Source organism: Rhinoraja longicauda, chromosome 8, assembly GCF_053455715.1.
Source record: "Rhinoraja longicauda isolate Sanriku21f chromosome 8, sRhiLon1.1, whole genome shotgun sequence".
NCBI classification, from domain to species: Eukaryota; Metazoa; Chordata; class Chondrichthyes; order Rajiformes; family Arhynchobatidae; genus Rhinoraja; species Rhinoraja longicauda.
Window position 1 is genome coordinate 24,951,591 of NC_135960.1, and position 27,239 is coordinate 24,978,829.

The 27,239-nt window shown below is 44.7% G+C and overlaps 1 protein-coding gene across 1 annotated transcript in view; it reads right to left on the reverse strand.

The window, feature by feature from the left end:
* The window catches only part of gpr39 (G protein-coupled receptor 39), a 69,372-nt gene that overhangs the window by 6,549 nt on the left and 35,584 nt on the right, over positions 1 to 27,239 (reverse strand). The gene's annotated exons all lie outside the window — the stretch shown is intronic.

Here is a 27,239-nt window from a genome sequence, read left to right on the forward strand (position 1 = left end):
AGCAGAAAATGACAAATAAGTAATTGATTTGTTCTGGGGGTATTGAATAAGTATTGAATATTAGTCAGGATAATGAGAGATTTGCCTGCTCTTCTTTGAAAAAGGAATATGAGGTACAGCCAAGTTATTGGCTTCCTTCTGTTTGGTTAGCAACTCTATCTCTAAAGAGCCAGAATGCAAATCCTTAGTATTTCTACCTCAGATCTTTGGCTGGAAATATGGTCTAATTTTTCTTTGTTGGCAGATTCTAATTTCAGTCACTGAATATATGGTTTGATGTGTAAAGGAGAATGTTGCTTTGCACATTGCATAGTTGGCTACATTAAAGTTACAGCAGAAATGTCCCGTCATCTGTAATAAAATGAAAGGATATTCTGGTCAGGTAAAAGGAGCTGAATAAGGTGAACTGCATGCCTTTACTGAAATTTGATTTCTAAATCTGCCAACAAGTCGCATAAGCACAGGTAGCTATGAAAGAACACATAAATCAGAAAGTGAGGTTGATAGAATGAGCACAGCTCCTTATTCTTTTATTGCTTTACTTCTTAAAGTGTTTTTATAACTTCAGAAATCATTCCGCAAGGGGAAAGGAAACTAATGGGTTTTATTGGTGATGCCGCAATCCCCTCAGGCTGGGCTTCATTCACAGCGCAAATTGGAGGAACAGTACACACCACAATGGTATAAACATTGACTTCTCTCACTTGAAGTAACCCTTATGAGAGGCATTGATGGGGTAGACAGTCAGAATCTTTTTTTCCCAGGATGGAAAAATCTGATTTTAGAGAGCATAGGTTTAAAGTGAGAGGGGCAATGTTTAAAGGAGATTTGCAGGGCATTTTTTTTTACATAAAAGGTGGTGAGTGCCTGGAACACACTGCCCGGGGATGGTTGGTAAAGCAGAAATGATAGTGGCATTCAAAAGACTTTTGGACAGGCATATGGATATGCAGGGAATGGAGGGATATGGGTTATATTCAGGTAGAGAAGTGATGGGCTTGGCATCATGTTCAGCACAGACATTGTGGACCAATGGGTCTGTTCTTGTGCTGTGCTGTTCTATGTATCTCTATGTATCTCTGTTCTAAATGGTTAATTTGGATTTGATTACTTTTATAGACAGCACTGCCCAGTAATTGAATTTCATCCTGTTTAGGTGTGCGTCACTTGCCTATAATTCGGACAAATAAGAATTAGCAGTTGGCTGGATTTGACACAGAGGCATGCCTTAAAGCAAGGCCTGTACAGTTCTCCTTCAACTCCACCAGGTTCAGTGAATGCATTGTTGCTCAAGAAAATCTCCAGCAGTCCAGTACCCCTGAGGATAATATTGTCAACCAACATGATAAAGGATGTCATTGGTGTAAAACTTTAACTCAGACTCGACAAGGATTGTGCAGCCAATCTGTCATGGACAGATCTATCTACAGCAGGTAAATTGGCAGGGACTAAGTGATTAGGAACTGAGGACACTAGATACACTTTAAGGCATAATGATAACTGGATTGATGAAACAAAGTGGGAATATTCTCTAGGAAACACCAAGTTAGAAAATCGAAAGGATAAGAAAAGGGACATATTCTTGAATTTTTGCAAGGTTATCCTTAAGGATCAAAGAATATTTTCACAAAAAACAAACATTATGTCCAAACCATAGGTAAATGAATTGAAGATAGGTCGGTCTTTGTGTTTTAATGTTCTTACAATGTTTTAGACATTTTTTCTACAACATAAATGTCAACATGTCATTATATGTCGACGGAAATGCAATTGTCCCCCCCTCTGCGGCCTAACATTGAGGGCCGTTCCTGGAGACCAGCCCGGCGCTTCAAGCCGCGGGCGCGGCGCGGACATACCATCGTGGAGCTGTGATCCTTTGATGAGGATCGACTGTGGAGAGCTCCAACCGCAGGGCCTGTAGACTTTAACATCGTGAAGCCCGCGGTCTCTGGTAAGAAGAGACCGACTCAGGAGCTCCATGCTGCGGAGAGTGTTTCAACCGTCCTGACGAGGGGAGTTTCGATCATGCCGGCACGAGAGCTTGGACATCAGACCATCGGCTGCGGCGACTGCGGATGGTTCAGCAGCCCCGACCGTGGGTGAACAAAGAGGAAGTTGATTGAACTTTATTACCTTCCATCACAGTGAGGAATGTGGAATCCGCTGTGGTTGATGTTTATGTTAAATTTTACTTGATGTGGCTGAGTGTCTTGTTGCTTTTCACTTAGTATGGCTGTATGGTAACTCAAATTTCACTGTACCTTAATTGGTACATGTGACAATAAATTGATCTTGATCTTGAAATCGTGAAATCTATTATATCTTAGCTTTAGTTAGAAAAATATCAATCATTTGTAAAAACAGGTAATATTAGTTGCACTTCTAATCAGAGTTGTTGCACTATTCTCTCTCAATCATTCATGGCAAAGTAGATTGTAAGTCATATCATCATGACAGAAATATTTTTATACCTAAGAGGTTCTGTGCTGTCTCTTAGGATGATTTAAAACATTGGCTAACTAAAGATTGCACATTTAATATAATGCCAACTTCTTGTGCGCAATGACTTGCATCTGAAAGGTTTTTAGAGAATAATGTGTCATGGGTGAGTAATGGTAAGCTGCAAGAATTAGTTATTTATCTTATTTCACCAGTGGTCACGACATGCTGCATTTATAGTACCCATCCTAATTATAATTTTAAACTCATTTATATTCTTGCCATCTCAATGGTGCAGAGGCATGAAAAGTTGCTGTTGCTCTGTGATAATGGTGAAATCAAATTTCTCAGTGACTGGCCGTCAACAAGCCACATTGTATTTTAGCCTGGCAGTAAAGTAAATATTCAAACTCTAAAGGTGATATATTAATAGAAATTGATAAGATTGGAAAGAGGCAGTGTGAGCAAGGACAATTGATGAGATAGGTAAAGCAGAAGGAATGCAAATGAATAATTTTTGTTTGCCCTTTGTGTAATGTTCTCTCCAATATAAAACTTGGGCCCAAGTCTAAGCCTCCTACTGTCAACTTTATCATCATCAATGCCTGTCCATATTTTTGATTGGAACCAGTTATGTTCTAGAATCACATCTCCTCATCAGTTATACAGGAGCGCTATAATTTCTTAATATTAATTCTACCAGAAATTCAGCCTGTACATTTAAATTATTTTTTCTACATTGTTACACATTCTGGCATTCATCTGTAAATTACGTTAATTTGAAAATGATATAATATGGACAGAACATATAACTTTAAAACTGACTCTGGTCGGTTACATAGCCTTTTTCTCCAATTCACCCCCAACCCTTTGAACCTGCTTTCCCTAAAAAATGAAAAAGATCTGAACTCTGCCTGTGGCAAAATTGAGAAAAATGTAGAAATCAGACTCTAGCACATTGGCAGCTTCAGCACTTAGTGAGTGGAAATAGTTTTGATTGGAATAAATTGTTTTATTCCCCATTTCTGCGTCACATACATTAACACAGAAACTCAACCAAGTACCTCCCGCCACTGGTCACCATGCCTTGGATTATATTGTCCTGAGGTCGTTTATTGTTAGGCACTTCAGAGACAGCATGAATTTACTTACAAAATGCCACACTAAAAGCCTTCAGGTAAATTGAGTACCTATAGTCTTGCAATTTCTGTCCTCCATATTGTTGCATCTTAACACTCTCTGATCTCAAGACTGCAACAACCTTCTGATATGAGGGCCCCAAAACCCCGTTCCCTGACTTCCCCACCAGTACTAATCAACCTTCATTCCCAACGCCCATAAAAGATCCCTCTCAAATTCCCCTTGTAAAACATTACTCGATTTCATCCTCCCCCAACACAATGCTAGATTGTCCAAACATAACGTCAATCTCCCTGATTTGTTCCGCAGCCTGGAAGTAGTCTCTGATTGTCCACTCGATACAATGCCAGTGTTTACTGATTCCATACCAACACTCCTCCCCCAGCTCCCATGCATGGTGCTGCTCTTCCACAATTCCCTCAGCCTGCCGAGGCACAATGCCGATGGCCTATGATTACCTCCGGTTGCAATGGCAGCACTCCCTAATTCCGCTCCCCCATCTGTCCTGATTCAGGAACTACTTCCAGACACATGTGGATATCCCCCTTAACCTCTGATATTATTTTTTTTCATATTTTTCATATTTCAGATACAGTGCGGAAACAGGCCTTTTCGGCCCACCAAGTCCGCACCGCCCAGCGATCCCCGCACATTAACACTATCCTACACACACTAGGGACAATTTTTTACATTTACCCAGTCAATTAACCTACATACCTGTACGTCTTTGGAGTGTGGGAGGAAACCGAAGATCTCGGAGAAAACCCACGCAGGTCACGGGGAGAACTTACAAACTCCTTACAGTACAGCACCCGTAGTCAGGATCGAACCTGAGTCTCCGGCGCTGCATTCGCTGTAAGGCAGCAACTCTACCGTTGCGCCACCGTTCCACCATATGTACAGAGATTTGCCTCCAGCCGCCTCTGATGCCATCCTTGGCCATTTCCCATTATCCCTGATACATAGCCAGCCCTCCTTGATCATGCCTGACTGTCCATCTCCACTTGCATAATGACATAATGACAGACCATCCTCATTCAGGCTTCGCCTCAGAGAAGGTGCTGGTCTTCTTTGATCCTCCACTTATCCAACCAGAAATCATCAACGTCCCCCATTGTTCCAGACACAGAATCAATCCTTCCCCCCCTCCCCCTCCCCCATTGATGACAAGAGGATGGCTTGATTGGCCTCTGAGGAGAGTAAATCAACAGGATGGTTTCCCTGATATGGTTCAAGTTAGGAAACACTTGATCAGTAAAGATTCATAAGGTCATAAGATCATGTGACAGGAGCAGAATTAGGTCATTCGGCCCATCAAGTCTACTCAACCATCTATCTCTCCCTCCTAACCCCATTCTCCTACCTTCTCCCCATAACCGCTGACACCCATACTAATCAAGAATCTATATATAACAGGTATAACAGGTATAACAGAGCTTTATTTGTCGTTCGGCACCGAAGTACCGAACGAAACTACATAGCAGTCATAGAAAAAAAGAACACAAGACACATAACCCAACACAAATGTCCATCACAGTGACTCCAAACACCCCCTCACTGTGATGGAGGCAACAAAACTTCCACTCTCCTCCCCACGCCCACGGACAGACAGCTCGTCCCCGACCGACCCGCACAGTCCCCGCACCGGGCGCTGAAACGTCCCGCGGCCGAACCGGGCGATGAAAGGCCCGCGACCAAGCCTTGCGCAGCTAAGTCCAGTGGCCGAGCCGCACCGGGCGATGTAAAGTCCCGTGGTCGAGCCGCACCAGCGATGTTAAGTCCCGTGGCCGAGCCGCACCGGGCGATGTTAAGTCCCGCAGTCGAGCCGCACCAGCGATGAAAAGACCCGCAGCCGAGCCGCACAGGGCGATGTTAAGTCCCGCAGCCGAGCTGCACCGGGCGATGTTAAGTCCCGCAGTCGAGCCGCACCAGCGATGTAAAGTCCCGCGGCCGAGCCGCACCGGGCGATGTTAAGTCCCGCGGCCGAGCTGCACCGGGCGATGTAAAGTCCAGCGGCCAAGCCGCACCGGGCGATGTTAGGCCCCGCAGCCGAGCCACACCCCGCGCCGTGAGGAAGAGAAAAGTTCCCCCCCCCCCACACCACCACCCCCTCCCACACATACACGACCAAAAAAATATATAAAAACTATCCCAACACCGACACACAACAAAAAAAAAAAGGAAAAAAGACGAACAGACTGCTAGTAAGCCGCTGCCGTTAGGCGCCGCCACTATCTCTGCCTTAAAAATATCCATTGAATTGGCCTCCACACCCTCTGTGGCAAAGAATTCCACAGATTCACCATCCTCTGACTAAAGAAATCTCACCTCATCTCCTTCCTAAAGGAACGTCCTTTAATTCTGAGGTTATGAGCTCTGTTCCTAGAGTCTCCCACTAGTGGAAACATTCTCTCCACATCCACTCTAGCCAAGCCTTTCACTATTTGGTAAGTTTCAATGAGGTCCTCCCTCATCCTTCTAAACTCTAGTGAGTGCAGGCCCAGTGCCGTCAAACACTCATCATATGTTAACCCACTCATTTCTGGACTCATTCTTGTAAACCTCTTCTGTATGAGTATAGGAGCAAATAGGTCCTTCGCAGTTGCTTACCATTGCTTCAGGTAAGTTGGTATGTCCATTGGCTACCTCAATGCAAACCATTCTTAGCAAACATTGGGACCTGATGGCATTCTGCACGTTCAGTCTGTTAACAAACTAACGCAAGGAGGGGTGGAGACATGTAGTGTGGGCTGCAGCTCTGTTTCATAGAGCAAGAAAAAGACTCTTGGTTAGTTCCGTGCAGTCAAAAAACAAAATTTAATGAATTTCTTGTCCTATTTTTCTTTACCCCTCATGATCTCTTGTGGATCTCGTCAGGCAGCTGAAATATTAGTCTGACCCTGTAGAAAGAAGGAACTGCAGATACTGCTTTACAAAACAATGACACAAGATGCAGGAGTAACTCAACAGGTCAATCAGCATCTCTGGAGAACATAAATAGGTGACACTGTGGGTTGGGACCCTTCATCAGATTGATTTCTCCCCTCCCCTCCCCCTTCCACCTGCATTCCGTCTAGTTCGCAATTTGCAACACTGCATTCCTTTTATCTCTCAACGTCTCTCCTTTCACCTCTGGCCTTTGTTCAACCATCTGTTTATCCCCTCCCTCCCTCCCTCAAACATCCATTTATTACCTGCCAGGCAGTGTCCTGTCCCTCCCAGTTTTCTTTCCCTCCTACAACCAGGCCGAAGAAGGGTTCCGATCCATGTTCTCCAAAGATGTTGCCTAACCCGCTGAGTTACTTCTCAGCATGTTGTGTCTTATTTTGCAAAATAAGACTAAATCAGCATGCCCTAAATGGCGATGCTGGTAAGATATAGGCTGCTGCCTGTTGCAGCTATTTTATGCTTGTAAATAGACGCAATATTGTTGAATTCGGAGTCCAACAAATTAGATGAGTATCTCTATGGTGACTTATTGATATTTTCCATTGATTCTTTCTCTTCACTCAGGTAATTTTACACTTCCCTCTGATTTGCTTGTCTTCTCTCTAATAGACTGGTTAATGAGGTAGTGAAGTGCTTCTCCTTGATTGCTGCACTCGAGGAACAATAAAGAAATCCCAAATGAGAGATAGTAATCACTATACTTAACTAACAGTGCAAACAAATGTTTGCTACTGACTAGTCTCACTTTCAACAATATTGCATCTCATTCTGAGGCTCTACATAGGTGTCAAATTACAAACATCAAGAGACTGCACTTCTGCTGCATTAATCAGCCACTTATAGGCTGTGCCTATTGCAAATAGGTATACCCTCTTGGGAACTGTCGGGGCAGAAGATGTTTCCAGTCCGAGTGGCGGACCTGTTGGCAAGGATACTCGACAGGGGAGACCGAAGTCTGGAAGAGCCGTAGTGGTCGGTGACTCCATTGTCCGAGGGACGGACAGAAGATTCTGTGGCAGCAGGAGGGACTTGAGGATGGTCTGTTGCCTCCCTGGTGCCAGGGTTCAACACATCACGGACCGGCTTCAGAAAATCCTAGTGAGGGAAGGCGATCAACCTGAAGTCGTTGTGCACGTGGGCACGAATGACGTCGGGCGGAAGAGGAAGGAGGTGCTACAGCGGGAGTTTAGAGAGTTGGGAAAAGCGCTGAGAAGTAGGACGTCGAAGGTGGTTATCTCTGGACTGCTACCGGTACCTCGTGCTGGTGAGGCCAGGAACAGAGAGATAGAGGGTATGAATTTATGGCTGAGGGGCTGGTGCAGAGAGCAGGGATTTAGATTTCTGGACCACTGGGATCTCTTCTGGGCTAGGGGTGACTTGTACAAAAGGGACGGGTTGCATCTTAACAGCAGGGGGACAAACATTCTGGCAGGCAGGTTTGCTAGTGTGACACCTGTGGCTTTAAACTAAGTAGTGGGGGGGAGGGGTTAACAAATTGTGAATATGAAGATGAGGTCAAAGGGAATACAGGAGATATTGCAAAAGACTCTCGGAAGAATGGGAACAGAAGTTCTAGAGCGGAAAAGAAATTAAGGGCAGGGCCAATTGTGAACGATGTGAGAGAGGAGGTAAATACAGAAGTTAAAGTGTTGTACTTAAATGCGCGTAGTATAAAAAATAAAGTGGATGAGCTTGAGGCTCAGTTAGTCATGGGCAAGTATGATGTTGTAGGGATCACTGAGACATGGTTACAAGAGGACCAGGGCTGGGAACTGAATATTCAGGGGTACACAACGTATAGAAAAGACAGACAGGTGGGCAGAGGGGGTGGGGTTGCTCTGATGGTAAGGAATGATATTCATTCCCTTGCAAGGGGTGACATAGAATCAGGAGATGTTGAATCAGTATGGATAGAAATGAGAAATTGTAAGGGTAAAAAGACCCTAATGGGAGTTATCTATAGGCCCCCAAACAGTAGCCTCGACATAGGGTGCAAGTTGAATCAGGAGATAAAATTGGCGTGTCAAAAATGTAATGCTACGGTGGTTATGGGAGATTTCAACATGCAGGTAGACTGGGAAAATCAGGTTGGAAATGGACCCCAGGAAAGAGAGTTTGTAGAGTGCCTTCGAGATGGATTCTTAGAACAGCTTGTACTGGAGCCTACCAGGGAGAAGGCAATTCTGGATTTAGTGTTGTGTAATGATCCTGATCTGATAAGGGGACTAGAGGTAAAAGAGCCATTAGGAGGCAGTGATCACAACATGATAAGTTTTACTCTGCAAATGGAAAGGCAGAAGGGAAAATCGGAAGTGTCGGTATTACAGTATAGCAAAGGGGATTACAGAGGCATGAGGCAGGAGCTGGCCAAAATTGATTGGAAGGAGGCCCTAGCAGGGAAGACGGTAGAACAGCAATGGCAGGTATTCCTGGGAATAATGCAGAGGTTGCAGGATCAATTTATTCCAAAGAGGTGGAAAGACTCTAAGGGGAGTAAGAGACACCTGTGGCTGACGAGGGAAGTCAGGGACAGCATAAAAATTAAGGAGAGGAAGTATAACATAGCAAAGAAGAGTGGGAAGACAGAGGATTGGGACTCTTTTAAAGAGCAACAAAAGTTAACTAAAAAGGCAATACGGGGAGAAAAGATGAGGTACGAGGGTAAACTAGCCAATAATATAAAGGAGGATAGCAAAAGTTTTTTTAGGTACGTGAAGAGGAAAAAAATAGTCAAGGCAAATGTGGGTCCCTTGAAGACAGAAGCAGGGGAATTTATTATGGGGAACAAAGAAATGGCAGACGAGTTAAACCGTTACTTTGGATCTGTCTTCACTGAGGAAGATACACACAATCTCCCAAATGTTCTAGGGGCCGGAGAACCTAGGGTGATGGAGGAACTGAAGGAAATCCACATTAGGCAGGAAATGGTTTTGGGTAGACTGATGGGACTGAAGGCTGATAAATCCCCAGGGCCTGATGGTCTGCATCCCAGAGTACTTAAGGAGGTGGCTCTAGAAATAGTGGAAGCATTGGAGATCATTTTTCAATGTTCTATAGATTCAGGATCAGTTCCTGTGGATTGGAGGATAGCAAATGTTATCCCACTTTTTAAGAAAGGAGGGAGAGAGAAAACGGGTAATTATAGACCAGTTAGTCTGACATCAGTGGTGGGGAAGATGCTGGAGTCAATTATAAAAGACGAAATTGCTGAGCATTTGGATAGCAGTAACGGGATCATTCCGAGTCAGCATGGATTTACGAAGGGGAAATCATGCTTGACAAATCTACTGGAATTTTTTGAGGATGTAACTAGGAAAATTGACAAGGGAGAGTCAGTGGATGTGGTGTACCTCGACTTTCAGAAAGCCTTCGACAAGGTCCCACATAGGAGATTAGTGGGCAAAATTAGGGCACATGGTATTGGGGGTAGGGTACTGACATGGATAGAAAATTGGTTGACAGACAGAAAGCAAAGAGTGGGGATAAATGGGTCCCTTTCGGAATGGCAGGCAGTGACCAGTGGGGTACCGCAAGGTTCGGTGCTGGGACCCCAGCTATTTACAATATACATTAATGACTTAGACGAAGGGATTAAAAGTACCATTAGCAAATTTGCAGATGATACTAAGTTGGGGGGTAGTGTGAATTGTGAGGAAGATGCAATAAGGCTGCAGGGTGACTTGGACAGGTTGTGTGAGTGGGCGGATACATGGCAGATGCAGTTTAATGTAGGTAAGTGTGAGGTTATTCACTTTGGAAGTAAGAATAGAAAGGCAGATTATTATCTGAATGGTGTCAAGTTAGGAGGAGGGGGAGTTCAACGAGATCTGGGTGTCCTAGTGCATCAGTCAATGAAAGGAAGCATGCAGGTTCAGCAGGCAGTGAAGAAAGCCAATGGAATGTTGGCCTTCGTAACAAGAGGAGTTGAGTATAGGAGCAAAGAGGTCCTTCTACAGTTGTACCGGGCCCTGGTGAGACCGCACCTGGAGTACTGTGTGCAGTTTTGGTCTCCAAATTTGAGGAAGGATATTCTTGCTATGGAGGGCGTGCAGCGTAGGTTCACTAGGTTAATTCCCGGAATGGCGGGACTGTCGTATGTTGAAAGGCTGGAGCGATTGGGCTTGTATACACTGGAATTTAGAAGGATGAGGGGGGATCTTATTGAAACATATAAGATAATTAGGGGATTGGACACATTAGAGGCAGATAACATGTTCCCAATGTTGGGGGAGTCCAGAACAAGGGGCCACAGTTTGAGAATAAGGGGTAGGCCATTTAGAACGGAGATGAGGAAGAACTTTTTCAGTCAGAGGGTGGTGAAGGTGTGGAATTCTCTGCCTCAGAAGGCAGTGGAGGCCAGTTCGTTGGATGCTTTCAAGAGAGAGCTGGATAGAGCTCTTAAGGATAGCGGAGTGAGGGGGTATGGGGAGAAGGCAGGAACGGGGTACTGATTGAGAGTGATCAGCCATGATCGCATTGAATGGCGGTGCTGGCTCGAAGGGCTGAATGGCCTACTCCTGCACCTATTGTCTATTGTCTATTGTCTATTATAGTCTATTCAGAATTTCACATATAAATGAACAAACCTAATTTTTAAGGTAAGACAAACATAATTCAAAATAAATTAAAAATTCCAGTTTTTTCGAGGAACATTTGCATGTGCTTGCAGCCAAACTGAGAACTTAAGGGTATGAAAGAAGGCAAACACAATGCTAGCATTTATTTCAAGAGGACAAGATACAAAAACAGGGATGTAATGCTGAGGCTCGATAAGGTGCTGGTCAGGCCGCATTTGGAGTATTGTGAGCAGATTTGGCACCATATCTGAGGAAGGATGCGCTGGCTCTGGAGAGTGTCAATAGACAATAGACAATAGGTGCAGGAGTAGGCCATTCGGCCCTTCGAGCCAGCACCACCATTCAATGTGATCATGGCTGATCATGCACAATCAGTACCCCGTTCCTGCCTTCTCCCCATACCCCCTGACTCTGCTATCCTTAAGAGCTCTATCCAGCTCTCTCTTGAATGCATTCAGAGAATTGGCCTCCACTGCCTTCTGAGGCAGAGAATTCCACAGATTCACAACTCTCTGACTGAATTTTTTTTTCCTCATCTCATTTCTAAATGGCCTATCCCTTATTCTTAAACTGTGGCCCCTTGTTCTGGACTCCCCCAACATTGGGAACATATTTCCTGCCTCTAACGTGTCCAACCCCTGCCATGCATCCGCCCACTCACACAACCTGTCCAAGTCACCCTGCAACCTCATAGCATCTTCCTCACAGTTCACACTACCACCCAGCTTTGTATCATCTGCAAATTTGCTAATGGTACTTTTAATCCCTTCATCCCAATCCCTTTCTTTCCATTACTTTGGGGTTTTTTTCTCTGCACACTTTGAGCGTGTTTTTATGTGTTTCCATATATATCCCCTACTACTTCAAATACAGACTGCTGAGATAATTATTTTCTCTTCACTTCATTTTTAATCTGTTTGTTAATCTACTCAGGATCCAAGTGTGTAATTTAAATGTAATATTTACTTGCCTTCTTGTCCAACAATATGAAAAGTTTTTCATTTGTCTTTCACTTTGAAATGTGATCAAATATGTTCATATTCAGTACTTTTTGTTTTAACATTGTTACAAATAAGAATCAGTCTGTGCTTTTTAGATTTGCTACAATATTCTGGAGCCCCTCTTAATTCAAATCTTAAATCATGACTAAATTAACTTTTCGTACATCCAGCAATAAATAAAAAATAGACAATTCAATTTCTTAATTATCTAGAGACAAGTAACTGCAGATGCTGGAATCTTGAGAAAAATAAAGTAAGTGCTGGAGGATGTCTGAAGAAGAGTCCCGGCCCAAAATGGGTCCATTCCCTCCACAGATGCTGCCTGACCTGTTGAGTTCCTCCAGCACTTTTTGTTTTGCTTTTAATAGCCTGGTAAAGTTTGCTACCTTTTAAGTGTACACACAAGTTCCATTTATATTTAGTTGTTTGAACTTCTCATTGCGAATTAAATTAAGAGCCACTGAACTAACATTTTTCAAGATGATTCAGTAAATTAAGTGTTCAGGTAATATATGGGGCCGTTTGTATTAAACATGGCACTTCATTATAAATGTTTATTTTTAAGGCTGCAGATCCACTCTGGTTACCTTTATCAGGCTCCTTGGCACTCATTAATTAATCCACATATACTACTGAATGGAAAATTTATTAAGTTGCTGCTCCTGCACTTTTTCATTTGGAAGCTGTTCAGTCTTAATAATGTGCTTGTTTTTAATGCAGTAAGAATAGATGAGATAACTGATAGGAATTGGTATTGCTGCTAACATTTTATTTCTAATCTACAGAAGTCCCCCTGTGGGGATTATGATTAGTTCAACACACAGTTAAACTCTGGATGCTTTTTTGGCAAAGAATTCTAGCAAGGTTATCATCACTCAGTGTTATTAAAGAGTAAATCAGAGAGTGATATGCAGTTAAATGATGTGCAGTTAAATCAGAGAGTGATGTGCAGTTAAATGTGGAGAGCAGAGGCTTTCCTATAACAGTGTCCTGTCAATAGACTTGGAAGTAGGATATATGTGGATAGTTATTCAAGAGATATCCACTAAACTTACCTTAGAATAAGGGGTATGTCCATTCAGGTGTATTTTTTAATGATGTAATAAACGTAAACCACTGACAAACAACTTCTTTGGTTATAAATATTTACTTTTAAAATATGAACTTGTAAATTTAAATCGCTCTTTAATTCCATTTTTCTTTCCCTTTATTCATATCACCTTTTTGAATTGATATCTGATTTGAAATTGAATTCAATATTTCATTTGATTCCAAGATTTAATCTTTGCACTGCTCGTTAACAATTTTTCAAAGCAGTGGTCAAAAAAGTTAGCAACAAGGAATTGCAGAGGCTGGTTTAGAAAAAATGACTCAAAGTGCTGGATCAACTCAGCGGGTCAGGCAGCATCTATGGAGAAACAAGAAAATGTAGATGCCGGTTTATTAAAAAAAGGCACAAGGTGCTGGTGCAACTCAATGTGTCAGGCAGCATCTCTGGAGAAGATCGATAGGTGATGTTTCAGGTCAGGACCCTTCTTCAGACTGATTGTGGGGAGGGGAGGGGTGGGGGGGTGGAGGAAGACAGAAGACAGCCCTGCCAAAGGAGTTTGTTATTCTGGTGGACTCTGGGGACTAGAGGTAAAAGAGCCATTAGGAGGCAGTGATCACAACATGATAAGTTTTACTCTGCAAATGGAAAGGCAGAAAGGAAAATTGGAAGTGTCGGTATTACAGTATAGCAAAGGGGATTACAGAGGCATGAGGCAGGAGCTGGCCAAAATTGACTGGAAGGAGGCCCTAGCAGGGAAGACGGTAGAACAGCAATGGCAGGTATTCCTGGGAATAATGCAGAGGTTGCAGGATCAATTTATTCCAAAGAGGTGGAAAGACTCTAAGGGGAGTAAGAGACACCTGTGGCTGACAAGGGAAGTCAGGGACAGCATAAAAATTAAGGAGAGGAAGTATAACATAGCAAAGAAGAGTGGGAAGACAGAGAATTGGGACTCTTTTAAAGAGCAACAAAAGTTAACTAAAAAGGCAATACGGGGAGAAAAGATGAGGTACGAGGGTAAACTAGCCAATAATATAAAGGTGGATAGCAAAAGTTTTTTTAGGTACGTGAAGAGGAAAAAAATAGTCAAGGCAAATGTGGGTCCCTTGAAGACAGAAGCAGGGGAATTTATTATGGGGAACAAAGAAATGGCAGACGAGTTAAACCGTTACTTTGGATCTGTCTTCACTGAGGAAGATACACACAATCTCCCAAATGTTCTAGGGGCCGGAGAACCTAGGGTGATGGAGGAACTGAAGGAAATCCACATTAGGCAGGAAATGGTTTTGGGTAGACTGATGGGACTGAAGGCTGATAAATCCCCAGGGCCTGATGGTCTGCTTCCCAGGGTACTTAAGGAGGTGGCTCTAGAAATAGTGGAAGCATTGGAGATCATTTTTCAATGTTCTATAGATTCAGGATCAGTTCCTGTGGATTGGAGGATAGCAAATGTTATCCCACTTTTTAAGAAAGGAGGGAGAGAGAAAACGGGTAACTATAGACCAGTTAGTCTGACATCAGTGGTGGGGAAGATGCTGGAGTCAATTATAAAAGACGAAATTGCTGAGCATTTGGATAGCAGTAACGGGATCATTCCGAGTCAGCATGGATTTACGAAGGGGAAATCATGCTTGACAAATCTACTGGAATTTTTTGAGGATGTAACTAGGAAAATTGACAGGGGAGAGTCAGTGGATGTGGTGTACCTCGACTTTCAGAAAGCCTTCGACAAGGTCCCACATAGGAGATTAGTGGGCAAAATTAGGGCACATGGTATTGGGGGTAGGGTGCTGACATGGATAGAAAATTGGTTGACAGACAGAAAGCAAAGAGTGGGGATAAATGGGTCCCTTTCGGAATGGCAGGCAGTGACCAGTGGGGTACCGCAAGGTTCGGTGCTGGGACCCCAGCTATTTACGATATACATTAATGACTTAGACGAAGGGATTAAAAGTACCATTAGCAAATTTGCAGATGATACTAAGCTGGAGGGTAGTGTGAATTGTGAGGAAGATGCAATAAGGCTGCAGGGTGACTTGGACAGGATGTGTGAGTGGGCGGATACATGGCAGATGCAGTTTAATGTAGATAAGTGTGAGGTTATTCACTTTGGAAGTAAGAATAGAAAGGCAGATTATTATCTGAATGGTGTCAAGTTAGGAGGAGGGGGAGTTCAACGAGATCTGGGTGTCCTAGTGCATCAGTCAATGAAAGGAAGCATGCAGGTACAGCAGGCAGTGAAGAAAGCCAATGGAATGTTGGCCTTCGTAACAAGAGGAGTTGAGTATAGGAGCAAAGAGGTCCTTCTACAGTTGTACCGGGCGCTGGTGAGACCGCACCTGGAGTACTGTGTGCAGTTTTGGTCTCCAAATTTGAGGAAGGATATTCTTGCTATGGAGGGCGTGGTTAATTCCCGGAATGGCGGGACTGTCGTATGTTGAAAGGCTGGAGCGATTGGGCTTGTATACACTGGAATTTAGAAGGATGAGGGGGGATCTTATTGAAACATATAAGATAATTAGGGGATTGGACACATTAGAGGCAGGAAACATGTTCCCAATGTTGGGGGAGTCCAGAACAAGGGGCCACAGTTTAAGAATAAGGGGTAGGCCATTTAGAACGGAGATGAGGAAGAACTTTTTCAGTCAGAGAGTGGTGAAGGTGTGGAATTCTCTGCCTCAGAAGGCAGTGGAGGCCAGTTCGTTGGATGCTTTCAAGAGAGAGCTGGATAGAGCTCTTAAGGATAGCGGAGTGAGGGGGTATGGGGAGAAGGCAGGAACGGGGTACTGATTGAGAGTGATCAGCCATGATCGCATTGAATGGCGGTGCTGGCTCGAAGGGCTGAATGGCCTACTCCTGCACCTATTGTCTATTGTCTATTGTCTATTGTCTATTGATAGACAGCATCTCTGGAGGAAAGGAACTGGTGACGTTTTGGGTCAAGAACCTTCTTCAGACCTGGTTCTGGTTACTGTTTTCAAAAGGCAACACAAGATGTTTGAAAAAAAAGCAAAAGAAAACAATTCTAGTTTTTTTCAATCCATTCCTCCCTGATTTAGAGCCCCACAGGTAGTTGGAAAATTGGTGAGAGGAATTAATATTGCTGACTGCCCAGCTTCCACTGACACATCCAGGCATGTTTAAATTAAGTATTAAGTAGAGAGATACATCACTCTACCAACTATTCATCATTAACATCTTAGCAGTGCTGTATGACAGCAATTCTATTATATTTCTGTCATCCAACAAAGTTAAAAGGGCCATGGTAGTTTTAAAATATGAGGGACTGTACAATATGACTGATTTCATGACAAAACTGGAGATTTTTTTGACCAACAAATTAAATATATATTTGTTCTGCTATGCTGCATTCACTGACAGCATGATTATTTGTGCATCTCCCTTCAAAATGGATAACCCAGCAAGATTAGAAATACAGTGAGGAGCCATTAAAGAGTGAGGCAGGCAGGGGGACCTCTGAGATGTTCAACTGAAGCTTTATCATATCTCGCAGCTGAGCATAAATAATCCCATGACGCTATTATGAAGAAGAATAATGGTGTTAATATTCCCAGCCAATATTTATCCCCAAATATTTATCCCTCAATCAACGTATCTAAAACAGATTATCGTAGATACTTTCACATTGTTGATTGAGGGAATTTGCAGTGTGCAAACTGGCTGCTGTTCTTCCGAAATTACAGAAGAAAATACACTTCAAAAATAGGTCATCAACTATAAAACACTTCAGGATGTTCTGAAACAGACGTGAGAGGTGCAATTTAAATGTAAATCACTTTTGAGTCTGTCCTTTGATTCTCTATCATCTGGCATTTAAATATGATTGTCCTGATCAACCATCTGTACAGTTTTGATCAGATACTCCTGCAGCTTGACTTAACTCAACACTTAATGTGCGCTCCCAATAAGGGTTTACATTAAATCAGAAACAGGGAGTTGTCAGGGGTGGGTATTGGCAAAATATATCTATTTTTTAATTGGAAAGAAAGGATAAGGCAATAATGATACAAGATAGCAAAATATATAATGACAAGCAGAGTCTATCAGGAATGGTCAAAGCATGCAAATATGAGTACACTTCTTGAGGAAAAAAACTCTGGAGGAACTGAACAGGTCAGGCAGCATCTGTGCAGGGAAATGAACAGATGACATTTCAGGTCGGGATGCTTCTTCAGAATGATGGAGCAGAGTGGAGATAAGACAAACTCTTCATGGTGGATATACTTTGAGGAGATTTTGCAGAGGAGCAGTAAAATGGAGAAACAAGATACCACAGATGCTGTAATCTTGAGCAAAAACAAACTGCTGGAGAAACTCAGTGAATCAGGCAGCATCCGTGATGGAATAACATTGGACATGTAATGTTTTGGGTTGGGACACTTCTTCAGACTGATGGAATAGAGGGAAGAAAGAAGCATACTTCTTGTTAGAGTAACAGAGAGGAAAAATGATTTAAAAAAAGACAAAAATTAACGCTCCCTCTCTGAATGTGTGGAGAAAACCTATTTAAAAAAGTCAATTAATGAAAAAGTAAAAAAAGGTTGGTACAATCTAATATCTATTTGAAACATGGCTGCAAAATGACCAAAATTGTGAATTAAATATTCCAGGATACTTAACTGTTAGAAGAGAAACACAAGATAGGGTAAGAAGTGTTGCAGCTCTGGTAATAAAGGATATGAAAGAATCCTCTGAGACAAATTTTAGAATGTACTAGACTGGCGTGGGCCCATTGGGTCCAAACCTCTTCTGCGGGCCCGGCAACCCTCCCTCAACTGACGACACTAACCCATTCCATCCCCCTTCAACCCCCCTTAAAACTCCCCCGGGACGGGCGAGGGGGAAGAGGAAAGGGGAGAGGGAGCCACTCACCCCGGCCCTGGGCAGCCATCACGGTGGCCAGCAGCAGGACAGCTCTCACCCCCCATCATTGGCCGCCACTCCCATCACTCAGGCGGGTCCCGCCCCCCCCCTCCAAGCAGCAACCCTCCCCCAACTGCGCACGTGCGGATTCGGCGGCCATCTTACCGTTGTGACGCAGGATGAACACGTAAATATTACCTCAATGGGCCCCAACTGCGCAGGCATGGACTCGTTGGGTTCCCATTGTGACATAGAACACGGAGTTATTACTGTGCAGGAGCGGCTGACGGGCAGGGTAAGTGGAAAAGGGATTTATTAAAGTTTTAAAGTGATTTTTAAAGTTTAAAAAGTGAATAAGGTTTAAAATATAACAACCATTTGAACCACAGGCCAATGGTGAGTAAGGTGGGTCTAAAATGGTTGTGCTATCGTGTACTGTTTTGGCTGTATTTCGGGTACGCACAAACAAATATACAAGATGAGAGTTTTAGTAATATACGAGCACAAGTGTGCCCGTTGGGCCCGTCCTCGTAGGGTTTCCATTGTAACCGGGAGGGGAGTGGGGGAGAGGGAAGGGGGAGGGAGGGAGGAGGGGAGGGGGAGGGAGGGGGGGAGGGGAGGGGGGAAGGGAGGGGAGGGAGAGGGGAGGGAGGGGGGTAGGGGGAGGGAGGGGGGTAGGGGGAGGGAGGGGGTGGGGGAGGGAGGGGGAGAGAGGGAGGGGGAGGGGAAGGGAGGGGGAGGGAGAGGGGAGGGAGGTGGGTAGGGGGGGAGGGAGGGGGGAGGGGAGGGGGGAGGGGAGGGGGGAGGGAGGGGGACCTCCCCTTTTCCCAGTACCCCTCTTTCCCCATTGGGCCCGTCCTCGTAGGGTTTCCATTGTAACCGGGAGGAGGGGAGGGAGGGAAGGGGGAGGGAGGGAGGAGGGAGGTGTGGAGGGAGGAGGGGAGGGGGAGGGAGGGAGGAGGGAGGTGTGGAGGGAGGAGGGGAGGGGGAGGGGGAGGGGAGGGGGGAGGGGGGGAGGGGGGAGGGAGAGGGGAGGGAGGGGGGTAGGGGGGAGGGAGGGGGGTAGGGGGGAGGGGAGGGGGGAAGGGGGAGGGAGGGGGACCTCCCCTTTTCCCAGTACCCCTCTTTCCCCGTTGGGCCCGTCCTCGTATGGTTTCCATTGTAACTGGGAGGGGAGTGGGGGGGAGGGAGGGAGGGGGAAGGGGGGAGGGGTGAGGGAGAGGGGAGGGAGGCGGGTAGGTGGGGAGGGGGAGGGAGGAGGGAGGGGGGAGGGAGGGGGGAGGGGAGGGGTGAAGGGGGGAGGGAGGGGGACCTCCCCTTTTCCCAGTACCCCTCTTTCCCCGTTGGGCCCGTGCTCATAGGGTTTCCATTGTAACCGGGAGGAGGGGAGGGAGGGAAGGGGGAGGGAGGGAGGAGGGAGGTGTGGAGGGAGGAGGGGAGGGGGAGGGAGGGGGGGAGGGGGGGAGGGAGAGGGGAGGGAGGCGGGTAGGGGGGAGGGGGAGGGAGGGGGGAGGGAAGGGGAAGGGGGAGGGAGGGGGACCTCCCCTTTTCCCATTATCCCTCTTTCCCCGTTGGGCCCGTCCTCGTAGGGGTTTCCATTGTAACCGGGAGGAGGGGAGGGAGGGAAGCGGGAGGGAGGGAGGGAGGAGGGAGGTGTGGAGGGAGGAGGGGAGGGGGAGGGAGGGTGAGGGGAGGGGGGAAGGGGTGGAGGGGGGAGGGAGAGGGGAGGGAGGGCGGGAGGGGGGAGGGGAGGGAGGGGGGAAGGGGGAGGGAGGGGGAAGGGGAGGGAGGGGGGAGGGAGGGGGGAGGGAGGGGGACCTCCCCTTTCCCAGTACCCCTCTTTCCCCGTTGGGCCCGTCCCCGTAGGATTTCCATTGTAACCGGGAGGGGGGAGGGAGGGTGGAAGGAGGGGGGAGGGGGAGAGGGATGGAAGGGTGGAGGGAGGGGGGAGGGATTGGGGGAGGGAGGGATGGAGGAAAGGAGGGAGGGGGGGGGAGTTAGGGGGGAGGGGTGAGGGAGGGAGTTGGGGAGGAGGGGGGGGAGGGAGTGGGGATGGAGGTGGGAAGGAGGGGGGATGAAGGGGTTGAGGGGGGAAGGGGGACCTCCCCTTTTCCCAGTACCCCTCTTTCCCCCACCACCAAGCCCCCTCCGCAACGACCCCTGTTGTCCCCCTCCCCAGTCCCCCTTCGTGGATGGGGGACCGAGCTCAGGGGTGACCGAGCTTTTGCGGTTGCAGCTCCTAGACTGTGGAACAGCATCCCTCTCCCCATCAGAACTGCCCCCTCCATCCACTCCTTTAAGTCCAGGCTCAAAATCTATTTCTACTCCCTAGCGTTTGAGGCTCATTGAGGAGGTGCTGTGAACTGTTTGCGTGCCACTGTATGTCTCATTTTTTTCCTTAGTACCTATTCAGATGTACAGCACTTTGGTCAATGTGGGTTGTTTTTAAATGTGCTATACAAATATAATTGACTTGACTTGACCAAGTGCTTCTCATACAAAAATGTAAATTTGTAAAGAGTAGACACCCAATAGCAGCTGCTTGTCCATTGTGACATCACACGCTGAAGGGGGGGGGGAGGGGGGTCAGCTCGAGCTCATCTCACAGGGGCATTGTGACATCACAAGCTGAAGACTAAATCTGCACCGCAGCGCCCCCCTGAAAAGGGGGGGGGGGGGGGGCAGCGCTTTAAAACATGTGTAACTTAAAAAACATGCGACTAAATCAAATGAAAATATCCCGGCCGGTCGTTTGGGAGGTTGGCGATTAAGTCGGTACGAAAACCGCCGTGCTACGGTTCACCGTTTTGCCGCAATCGCTGTTATGCGCGAACATATCAAATAATTCAGGTCAAACCCAAAGAAAATATATAAACAAGATCTGAGTTTTAATAGTATACTAGCAAAGCGGGCCCGTTGGGCCCATCCCCACACCCCCCATTCTCTCCTCCCCCAGCCCCACTCTTACTCTCCAAGTGTGCCCGTTGGGCCCGTCCTCCTGATCTGTGTATGTCAAGTGACCACTATAACCTTCTTTTTTTTTTTTTTTTCCTAATCAGATGTGCAGCACTTTGGTCAACATGGGTTGTTTTAAAATGTGCTATACAAATATAATTGACTTGACTTGACTTGCAATAACAAAACAATCAGTGCTTTTCTGGAAACTATTTCGAAACAATGTAGCCGTCACAAGCTGAAAACTAAAGTCACAAGCTGAAAACTAAATCCTTTTCTGGAAACTTTTGGAAACAAATGTAGCCGTCACAAGCCACAAGCTGAAAACTAAATCTGCACCGCAGCGCCCCCCTGAAAAATAGGGGGGCAGCGCTTTAAAACCTCTGTAACTTAAAAAACACGCGACCAAATTAAATGAAAATATCACGGCCGAGCGAGCGCAAGATTGGCGATTGAGGCGGTGCAAAAACCGTCATGCTACGGTCCGCCGTTTTGCTGCAATCGCTGTTACGTATAAATATACGATATATTCAGGTCAAACCCAAAAAAAATATATAAACAAGATCTGAGTTTTAATAGTATACTAGAACAAGTGTGCCCGTTCAAAGCGGGCCCGTTGGGCCCGTCCCCACACCCCCCATTGTCTCCTCCCCCAGCCCCACTCTTACTCTCCAAGTGAGCCCGTTGGGCCCGTCCTCCTGATCTGTTTATGTCAAGTGACCACTATAACCTTCTTTTTTTTTTTTTTTCCTAATCAGATGTGCAGCACTTTGGTCAACATGGGTTGTTTTTAAATGTGCTATACAAATATAATTGACTTGACTTGACTTGACTTGACTTGCAATAACAAAACAATCAGTGCTTTTCTGGAAGCTTTTCGAAACAATGTAGCCGTCACAAGCCACAAGCTGAAAACTAAATCCTTTTCTGGAAACTTTTCGAAACAAATGTAGCCGTCACAAGCCACAAGCTGAAAACTAAATCTGCACCGCAGCGCCCCCCTGAAAAAGGGGGGGGGCAGCACTTTAAAACCTCTGTAACTTAAAAAACACGCGACCAAATTAAATGAAAATATCACGGCCGAGCGAGCGCGAGATTGGCGATTGAGGCGGTGCGAAAACCGTCGTGCTACGGTCCGCCGTTTTGCTGCAATCGCTGTTACGTATAAATATACGATATATTCAGGTCAAACCCAAAAAAAAAATATAAACAAGATCTGAGTTTTAATAGTATACTAGAACAAGTGTGCCCGTTCAAAGCGGGCCCGTTGGGCCCGTCCCCACACCCCCCATTCTCTCCTCCCCCAGCCCCACTCTTACTCTCCAAGTGTGCCCGTTGGGCCCGTCCTCCTGATCTGTGTATGTCAAGTGACCACTATAGCCTTCTTTTTTTTTTTTTTCCTAATCAGATGTGCAGCACTTTGGTCAACGTGGGTTGTTTTTAAATGTGCTATACAAATAAAACTGACTTGACTTGACTTGACTTGACTTGCAATAACAAAAAAGACTACTTGGAAGCTTTTCGAAACAATGTAGCCGTCACAAGCTGAAAACTAAATCCTTTTCTGGAAACTTTTGGAAACAAATGTAGCCGTCACAAGCCACAAGCTGAAAACTAAATCTGCACCGCAGCGCCCCCCTGAAAAAGGGGGGGGCAGCGCTTTAAAACCTCTGTAACTTAAAAAACACGCGACCAAATTAAATGAAAATATCACGGCCGAGCGAGCGCGAGATTGGCGATTGAGGCGGTGCGAAAACCGTCGTGCTACGGTCGGCCGTTTTGCTGCAATCGCTGTTACGTATAAATATACGGTATATTCAGGTCAAACCCCAAAAAAATATATAAACAAGATCTGAGTTTTAATAGTATACTAGAACAAGTGTGCCCGTTCAAAGCGGGCCCGTTGGGCCCGTCCCCACACCCCCCATTCTCTCCTCCCCCAGCCCCACTCTTACCCGTTGGGCCCGTCCTCCTGATGTGTGTATGTCAAGTGACCACTATAACTTCCTTCTTTTTTTTTTCCTAATCAGATGTGCAGCACTTTGGTCAACGTGGGTTGTTTTTAAATGTGCTATACAAATATAATTGACTTGACTTGACTTGACTTGACTTGCAATAACAAAAAACAGCACTTTAAAACAATCCTGGAAACTTTTCGAAACAATGTTCGAAACAATGTAGCCGTCACAAGCTGAAGACCAAATCTGCACTGCAGCGCCCCCCTGAAAAGGGGGGGGGGGCAGCGCTTTAAAACCTCTGTAACTTAAAAATCACGCGACCAAAGTAAATGAAAATATCACGGCCGAGCGAGCGCGAGATCGGCGATTGAGGCGGTGCGAAAACCGTCGCGCTACGGTCCGCCTTTTTTCCGCAATCGATGTTACGTACGGTTCAGGTCATTCTCAAAAATATACACAAGATCTGAGTTTTAATAGTATACTAGAAAAGAGGGCCCGTTGGGCCCGTCCCCACACCCCCCATTCTCTCCTCCCCCAGCCCCACTCTTACTCTCCAAGTGTGCCCGTTGGGCCCGTCCTCCTGATCTGTGTATGTCAAGTGACCACTATAGCCTTCTTTTTTTTTTTTTTCCTAATCAGATGTGCAGCACTTTGGTCAACGTGGGTTGTTTTTAAATGTGCTATACAAATAAAACTGACTTGACTTGACTTGACTTGACTTGCAATAACAAAAAAGACTACTTGGAAGCTTTTCGAAACAATGTAGCCGTCACAAGCTGAAAACTGGAAGCTTTTGGAAACAAATGTAGCCGTCACAAGCCACAAGCTGAAAACTAAATCGGCACCGCAGCGCCCCCCTGAAAAAGGGGGGGGGGCAGCGCTTTAAAACCTCTGTAACTTAAAAAACACGCGACCAAATTAAATGAAAATATCACGGCCGAGCGAGCGCGAGATTGGCGATTGAGGCGGTGCGAAAACCGTCGTGCTACGGTCCGCCGTTTTGCTGCAATCGCTGTTACGTATAAATATACGGTATATTCAGGTCAAACCCAAAAAAAATATATAAACAAGATCTGAGTTTTAATAGTATATAGATAGATAGATAGATAGATAGATAGATATAGATAGATAAACAAAGAACTGAATGCTGGTTTATACCACAGGAAAACTCAAAGTGCTGGAATAACTCAGCGGATCAGGCAGCATCTCTGGTGTGAATGGGTAGGTGATGTATTGAGTTGAGACCCTTCTTCAGATTGATTGCCCTCTCACATTCTAGCTGTATTTCTCAAATGAGCCCACTATCTAGAGTGCCCTCTAAAGCTACTGGTTAACAATTCATTCTGGCCTCTAATGGTAAACATATTATATTGTAGTATGAGTAACTTGAGCGCCTTCTCAAAAATTAATCCATTTGAAGTCAATGGAATACATTTTTGAGGCAGAATACAATGTTTTTTTAAAAAGATATCGCATTGAAACAGAACCTTTGGCTCATCATGTCCACACTGATCATTGATCATCCGTTTGCACTAGTTCTGTTATTTTACTTTCTCATCCACTCCATACACATTAGGAGCAATTTATCGAGGCCAATTAACCTACAAAATTGTATGTCTTTAGAATGTGGGAGGAAACTGGAGCACCTGGAGGAAACCCTGCAATCATAGGGAGATTGTGCAAACTCCACATAAACAGCATCCGAAGTCAGAATCAAACACGAATCTCTAATGCTATGAGGTAGCAGCTCTACTAGATGCACCACAGTGCTGTATGTGTGTTGGTGACAACGGTTGAATTTCCTGACCTTTTGTTTCACTTTTTTCAGTAACCTCCCCTTAAGTCTCTCCAAAAATCTTCAAGAAAGAAAAAAGACAGAGTAACGACTAAAAATGAATCAACGATTTGCTTAAACATTAACAATGTGATTATTTAAAGTTATATATCAGCCATTCAGATGTTATAGCATTTTAGAGATAAAAAGATTATTTTTCTGTTGAGGAGGGAAATGAATTGATTTTGAGATTAAATTTTTATTAACACTGAGTTAGAAGAACTGTTTATTCTGACCTTGTAAATTATTTTATGTTGCTGTGGAATAAAAATAACAGACAGTAAAAAACAGATCAATTAGATCTGATGGTAACAAACATGTGCGCAGAAATTGTATTACAGCCATTTTGTGTTCCAAATTATTTTCTTTACTACCTTTACATCCAGTAAGAGAACCTTCAAAGAAAAAAAATCACTACATTGGTGGAAAATTTTCCCATAAATAACGGGTGTGATTTATTTCTTCAATAATTCCTTCATTACGATGCTATCTGCATTTCTTTACAGCAGCTGTAAACAGCTGTCATGTCACGTAAGTCAGCGCTTTGAAGTACACTCTTCATGTCAGCCACACACCTGTTACAAACAAGCTGCCATGGGGATGAAGGAAAAGGGGAACATATTAGGGAAGGGGAAGTGTGGGAAGAGATAAGGGGGGTGGGTAAGGAAAGCAATGTATGACAGTGGAACTGGAAATGATCTATTCCAAACAAACTTGTGCAATCAGCGGTCCACAGCCTTGCAGGATAAAAGATCATGAAGGCCAGTGTTCTCCACAATTTGCGTTGCAAGGACAAATATATGGAGGGTGTGGTTTTCATCAGTGAAACCTGTGGAGAAGAACGCAAGACATGGAAATGACCATGGCAGTGTCTGGTGAAACCATTGATGTCTCATTTGCGGCACTTTACCTCACATGATGCTGATATGCTCTGGAGAGAGTTGAAAATAATGACCATGGGTCATGACTTTTTGATTCAGTTTTGCTGGAGCAACATAAGTAAGTGCTGCGTGTGCTGATGATAGTGACATGATTCCAGAAATAAATCCCACTGTGTGAAGGTGTTTGGTGACTGCAAGTGCCCAGTCTAGCTTGACAGTGGGTGAAAAGAACTGCAGATGCCGGTTTACACTGAAGATAGACACAAATTGCGGGAGTAACTCAGCAGGTCTGGCGGCATCTCTGGAGAAAAGGAACAGGTGACATTTTGGGTCGAAGAAAGGCCTCAATCCGAAACATCGCCTATTCCTTTTCTCCAGAGATGCTGTCTGATCCATTGAGTTACTCCAGCATTTCGTGTCTATCAACAGTGGGTGGGATCTCTACAGAAAATGAGCAGATGATTTGCATTTTTTTAAAAAGGAGATACCTGCTCTCGTTTCAAGCCACCACACCTTTATACCAACTCTTAGAAGTAGATTATTGTCTGTGTGGGTCATGAGCCAGAGCAGAGTAAAACATTAACCTCAGGAGAGCATTCAATGACACGGCTGTGAATCTTTCTCATTTTCCACATCAATAGTCATCGTGGCCTCTGAGTGAAATAGCAAAATCAATGCTCCTTTATGTCAAATAAAAGACAGTATAATATGCTGAGCCGATGTCTGTTATAATTTAATTTTAATTTGAAATCTTTTATCTGAGAAAGGAAACTATCCATGATTAAGATTAAATTCAAATTTAATTGTTTCCAGAAATAAAATGACAATATGAAACTCACCAAAAATCCAATTGTATGCTCCTTTCTATTTCAACTTCTGTTAAAAGAATGTTTATTTTCTATGATACAACACAAAATGTTATCTCGTATTGATGACGGAGACCAGTGAGTAATTATTTCCGGGAGCACAAATATCATACAGTCCACATTTAAAAGTTATGCTTCTTATGATTATTTGCAGTTTAGCAAAATAAAGCTACATCACTCTCAAAAACAGAGAAATAGACTTGATAGACACAAAGTGCTGGAGTAACTCAGCGAGACAGGCAGCATCTCTGGAGAGAAGGAATGGGTGATGTTTCGGGTCGGGACCCTTCTTCAGATATAGACTTGGTTATCTTCATTTTGAGCCGAGTGGATAAAAGAAATTTTCACATTCTTTAGAACTACCTATCATGAGGAGATGTATTTCTAGTGTAATATTTATTATGGCCACTTATGGGAGTCGGAATTTTTAATATAAAAACTCATTAATGTGATTAGTCTACAATAATAAGGGTGACCAATCAGACCAACCTCAAGTCTATGCTACCAACATAACATCAAGATGTCTCCAGTCCCACCAGAGGTCCAAACATCTTTGACCTTTGCGATACAGCTTGCAAAGACTCCTACTGCTCCATCCCCCACCTGCACTTTGGTAAATCTGACTACCTGCCTGTGTTTCTATGCTGGTAATAAGCAGACATTGAAGTGTGAGGAACGAGTACAGAAAGTCGTATAATGCTGGT